At 47.7% G+C, this 5,386-nt stretch overlaps 1 pseudogene; it reads right to left on the reverse strand.

Moving 5' to 3' along the window:
• Positions 1–744: 744 nt before the first annotated feature.
• On the reverse strand, positions 745–2,565 carry LOC119271069 (annotated as a pseudogene).
• Between the last annotated feature and the right edge of the window lie 2,821 nt (positions 2,566–5,386).

Consider the following 5,386-nt stretch of genomic DNA (forward strand, 5'->3'; position numbering starts at 1 on the left):
TTATTCTTCTTTTTTTTGAGACATTGCTACTTATTCTTGTGTATTTTTTTAGACAATTATTCTTGTGTATTAAAATGGGTCCAGTTGGATGGACTATTGGGCCGGTTCCAATGCTCCATGATCCCTCAAGAGAATAGAGAGGCCAGTCCGGCCCATTCCCATCCTAAAATAAAACCAAGAGCGCCGTGCAAGTGCTGCCTACGTTTTGGTCAAAGAAAATAAAGTGCTGCCTACGCTACTCTGGGCTGCACCGCAGTTATCGCACTGATCTAGAGTTACTGTTGAACACTCCGCCTGCTGGCCAAGTGTTGCGGCAGAGCTGCAACCTGTTGGCCATGCATGCATGCCACCATGTCGTTCGTTCGTTCGTGCATTTTCCACGGCACATCAGGGTGCCACTACCAGTTCTCCTCCGAAGTTAGTTGGCAACTACCCTGAATGAAGCTCCTAGACCGTCCGTGGCCATCAGCTGTGCCTTTGGCGCTTCCCATGTGACCAAAAACTTTGCTACTGCTCCCTTTCTGGCGTCATGCAGATGCGGCGATAAGTTTTTGTTTTGTCCAACAGAATGTTACTACTAGCCAGTAGTAGTGGTTTGAGAACGGAACTTGCTAAAAAATGCTAGCCGTCCAACTGATGAAGTCAACACATTTGCTATTTTTCTTTTAAAGAGAACATTCGATATATTTATCAATTGTCAAGGTAGCACAGAGAACATCAGAAGAAACATATTGTATCCACCCCTCCTGCACAGTCGAAAAGTAGCTTCATATTTTTTCGCTTCATGAAGCTAATTCGATGAAGAAACTGTGGTACACAAGTTAGATAGGAGTACATACGAGGGGATGACCACTGGATCAGAATGACACCTCAATTACGAACGATCTACACTACTTACTCTCTTCGTCTTTCATTTCAGCTCATCAAAGTCAGCGCTAGATGCCATGTACGGACACAGAAACAAAGTCAACTAACACTTGTCGAGTTACATGCATCAACATCACGGTCTAATTAATTCAGGATGCCATGCACCACTTGGATTTCTTATGAACCAAGCAAGCATTTCCGGCCAGGTTCACAGGTCACTCGTGCAGGGTTGGAGACGGCGGTTGGAGCTTGGCGTCGAGCACCTCGGAGCAGACGTTGCCCATGGCGCGGTAGAAGGCGGCGAGGCTGGCGAGCTGGGCTACCGACATCTTCGCCATGAGGGCCCGCGCCGCCGCCTCCCGCTCGTCGCTCACCTTGAGCCTGTTCATGTACCCCGACGCGTTCCGCACCGTCGCGCCCATCTGCTTCAGCCGCTTCTCCTGCTGCACACTCAGCGCCGTGTTGGACGCCAGGAGCTCCTCGCCGGCGTCAAGGTCCCCGTTCCGGTGCTCCGCCGGAAGCTGCGCTACGGTGTTGTTGCCGAACACGTACATGTTCTTGGCGAGCGAGACGCTCCGCCCAATTACTTTGCGCTGCTTCTCCACTTCCTGGTTCAGTTTGGGCGACGTGGTGACCGCGCTCCGGACGTGCACGTGCGTGGCGGCAAGCTTCCCCTGGTATGCCACCACCGCGCGGACGAACTCCTGGTAGGCCTTGGCGCAGCCGGGGAAGTCGAACTCGTCGGAGCCCTCCTTGCGCATGCGCTCCGGGTGGAACTGGAGCCCCATGATGAACTTGCCCTCGCCGGGGTTGTACACCTCAGGGTCGTAGAACCCTTCGATCAGGCCGTCGGGCGCATGCGCCATCGGCACGAACCGCTCGGCAAGCCGCCGCACGCCCTGGTGGTGGTAGCTGTTCACCATCAGCTGGTCGCCGTCGAGCAGCGACTCCGCGAACCAGTCGTACAGCGGCGCCGGGCAGCACGCGCACAGGGTGCCGATGCCCGTCGTAGTTGGCGTAGTCCATGTGGCAGACGGCATCGTCGGCCGCGGGGTGGAGCTCGTGCTCGACGTCCTGGTAGAGCGAGCCGCCGCAGGCGACGTTGAGCACCTGCGAGCCGCGGCAGATGCCGAGGAACGGGACGTTGCGCTCGAGGCAGCGGCGCGCGAGGAGGAGCTCGATGGAGTCCTTCTCGTGGTCCAGGGCAGCGTCGCTCGGGTGGAGGCGCCGCACGGCCTCGAGCTGCTCCTGGGAGAGCGCGTCGCCGTCGCCGTCGTCGCCGCCGGCGTCGTAGAGGGAGGGGTCGATGTCCTCGCCCTCGCAGAGTAGCACGCCGTGGATGGGCTCGAAGGAGTCGAGCATGGCGTGCAGGCCGGCGACCCGCGGCACGATGACCGGCACCGCGCCGTAGCCCACAACCAGGTCCAGGTGGTACTCCCCTGCATCCATCAATGGAAACGTCAGAAATTGCAGCATTCTTCCAACGAAGCCAACACCTTTCCGGCATGGATAAAGTGATGAAACAAGAAACTCACCGACGAAGTCGACGAACTTGTTCTTGCGGACGGTGCGGCGGGAGACGATGAGCACGCGGGGGAGGATCCGGGAGGACAGATCAGGGGAGGGACACATGGCTAGCTACCTCTTGCCTCGGAATTCTCAACCAGAAGGTTGGAGATCAATGGTCGGTCGGTGATCTTGTTGGTTTTCTTGGATTTGTGTGGGGAAGATGTATCTGGATCGACGTATTTATAGAAGGCAATCGGGGGCGGTAGCTGATGCAGCAATCTTATCACGAAATCATCCTGGCTCTGAGTAAAAATTGATTTAGTGCCAAAACTGGAGCGTATTACCATGCGCGCCAGGAGGAGGAAACTTGCGCCCACGTCATTAACGACGTCTGTGTGCAGTGCAACACCGTCTAGCCGCCGCGTGCAGACACCACAGGTCAAAGGGACCAATTGTGGTGTTGCTACGTACACCCAAAAGTAAGTTTTTCTTTTTCTTTTTGAAATATACTCTAGCTGGTCAGCATTGGTCATTGACGCATATCCAGCACTCCAGTACAGGATATGCTACGGATTGCTCTAATCTCTTCAGTCTTCATCCCACAATGACAAATCACACTAATTTAAAATGCCAGAAAGCCATGTCAACTTTGGGCTCTATTTGGTTTAGATGAACTTTAAGTTTGTGTTCGTGTTGCTCCAGTGCTTATAGTCGTTGTCAGGTATTCTATGGATCTGGATATAATTTTTGTTGCTTATGATATTTTTTGTACTGTCATGACAAATGATGAATAGATTGAAAGTTTTTCCGGAAGAAAAAAAAAACAACTACAGCTCGCACCAACCTCTACTCAGCCCCCATCATCTATCAAGTTTAAACAATGGCTACGTTTCCAAAATTGTGATAGTTAAATAGATAATCATCAATGAATTGCAATGGGCTATAAAAATTCTAATATGCTAGCCCATTATTTACCTTCCCATATTAATATGATTATGTAAATAAGTGCTTACAAATAAATTTCTGCATGTGATTTACCTGCCAAAAATAAGTTTTAGGATTTTATTTGGTAAGCACTTATTGGCTTACCAAAGGAAAACATGATAAGTCAATAGACTGTGTGGCAATTAAGTCAATTTTTAGAAAAAAAATAATTGTTGAAAAAACCAGATATATGAGCAAAAAAATCAACATGAAGAAAAGGAGGAGAAGTACCTAAGGTTGAATGAAGGATAATGTGGACGAAAAAATGCTACTCCCTCCGATCCATATTATTGTTCCTCAAATGAATGTTATTCCCTCCGTTCCTTTATATAAGATGTATATGTTACGTCTCAAAAAAAAGGTGCACTCCCTCATTCCATCTATATTGGGCCTAATGCGTTTTTCAAGACCGCCTTTGACTATTGATAAAATTAATACTACATGACATGCATAATGTGAAAATTATATCATTGAAAGCTCCTTTCACATACGAATTTGATGATGTGCTTTGCGTAAGTTGCATGTCATATATTATTGCTCTAACATTTGGTCAAAGTTAGCCTCGAAAAACGCATTAGGCCCTATATAGATGGAAGGAGTATATGTTTTTTATAAGATTCCACAATGTAAGGTGCATTAATTTCTTCTAATTTCTCATAATCCCTTTTTAGCCCTCCAAAATAAAGGAAAGGATCTCTCTTCTGATTGCATGTATCTCTTTTTCTAGAAAAAGAAGGGACGTATCTCTGCCCTGATTGTCAGTATCTCTTCATCGCATAGCTTAACTGATTTACTTGCCACTAACCAACAAACTTGCCAAGTGTAATTTCGTCCTCAATTATCAATAATTTGTTGCCTTGGTCACTGAGCCTAAAAACTATACCTTACATAAAGGAACAGGGGGAGTATTTTTAGTACTTATAAGTAGAGGAGTTAAATGAAATTGGGCACATGCTCATAATAAATTGTACAAGATGCATGTGTTTTTACTTGTTTAATGATTTCCAAGTTAGAGAAAATTGAAAATGTCCTTCCTTTGGAATATTTGAGATATTTACTATCCTTTTCTGATAGAGCAAAATAGTCATGCATGCATGGTCTCTGCCAATATATAACAATTTCTTTTCTAACAAATATGGTACGTACGTGGCAACTTGCGCTTGTTCGAACCTTATTATCGACCCATTAGAAGCAACCCTTAATTCGTGAGAAATCGCCATGCTGTTTTGGTGACCATTCGTCTTTTTCACTTTTGTTTTGGCAATAAGACATGAACTTGTTCAGACGTGGCATTTTTGCTTCAAGAATCTAGCATGACTGACGTAATCTTAGAGGCATGTGCCTCTTGCTTCGCCACATGATTTTGACAAATTAGCCATGTAATTTAAATGGGTTTAATATGATAAATTTTGTGAGTAGTGAGAGCAGATGCGTACGTGTTTGGTCGTTATCCTGGGCAGGCCGATGACACGCAGTTGATGTGTACGCCCAGCGGCCAGCGTGCGTGCTCGTCCTCGTGGTAAACGTGGAACAGGTCAGATGTTTAGCCAGCTCGACCGTCTAACTGGCATGCAGGTCAAAGCTGCCGTTGTGCTACTAGCTAAGTTAGTTGAGAAAATTCCTTATTTAACATTGTCTTAAAATTTGGTTTCTTATTTGCATTGGAAAAAAAATTCTTCCCTATTTGACACTAGTCCTAAATTTTATTCCCTATACGACACTTTCGTCCATTTTGAGCCTAAATGACACCTGGAAAGACAATTTTGCCCCCATACGGTATGTGTGTGCGCGCGTGTGTGCTGTTGCGTGTGTGGGTGCACGCGCACATGTGTGCTGCTGCTGCATGTGTGTGTGCATGTGTGCCGTTGCGTGTGTGTTTGCTACTGCGTGTGTACGTGCGTGTGTGTTGTTGCGTGCCTATGTGCTGCCTGCGTGTGTGCTGCTGCTGCGTGTGTGTGTATGTGTGTGTGTTGCGTGCGTGTGTGTGCGCGTGCAGGTGTGTTGCTGCGTGTGTGTGCGTGTGTGT

The sequence above is a fragment of the Triticum dicoccoides genome, chromosome 3A (assembly GCF_002162155.2).
Source record: "Triticum dicoccoides isolate Atlit2015 ecotype Zavitan chromosome 3A, WEW_v2.0, whole genome shotgun sequence".
Taxonomy (NCBI): domain Eukaryota; kingdom Viridiplantae; phylum Streptophyta; class Magnoliopsida; order Poales; family Poaceae; genus Triticum; species Triticum dicoccoides.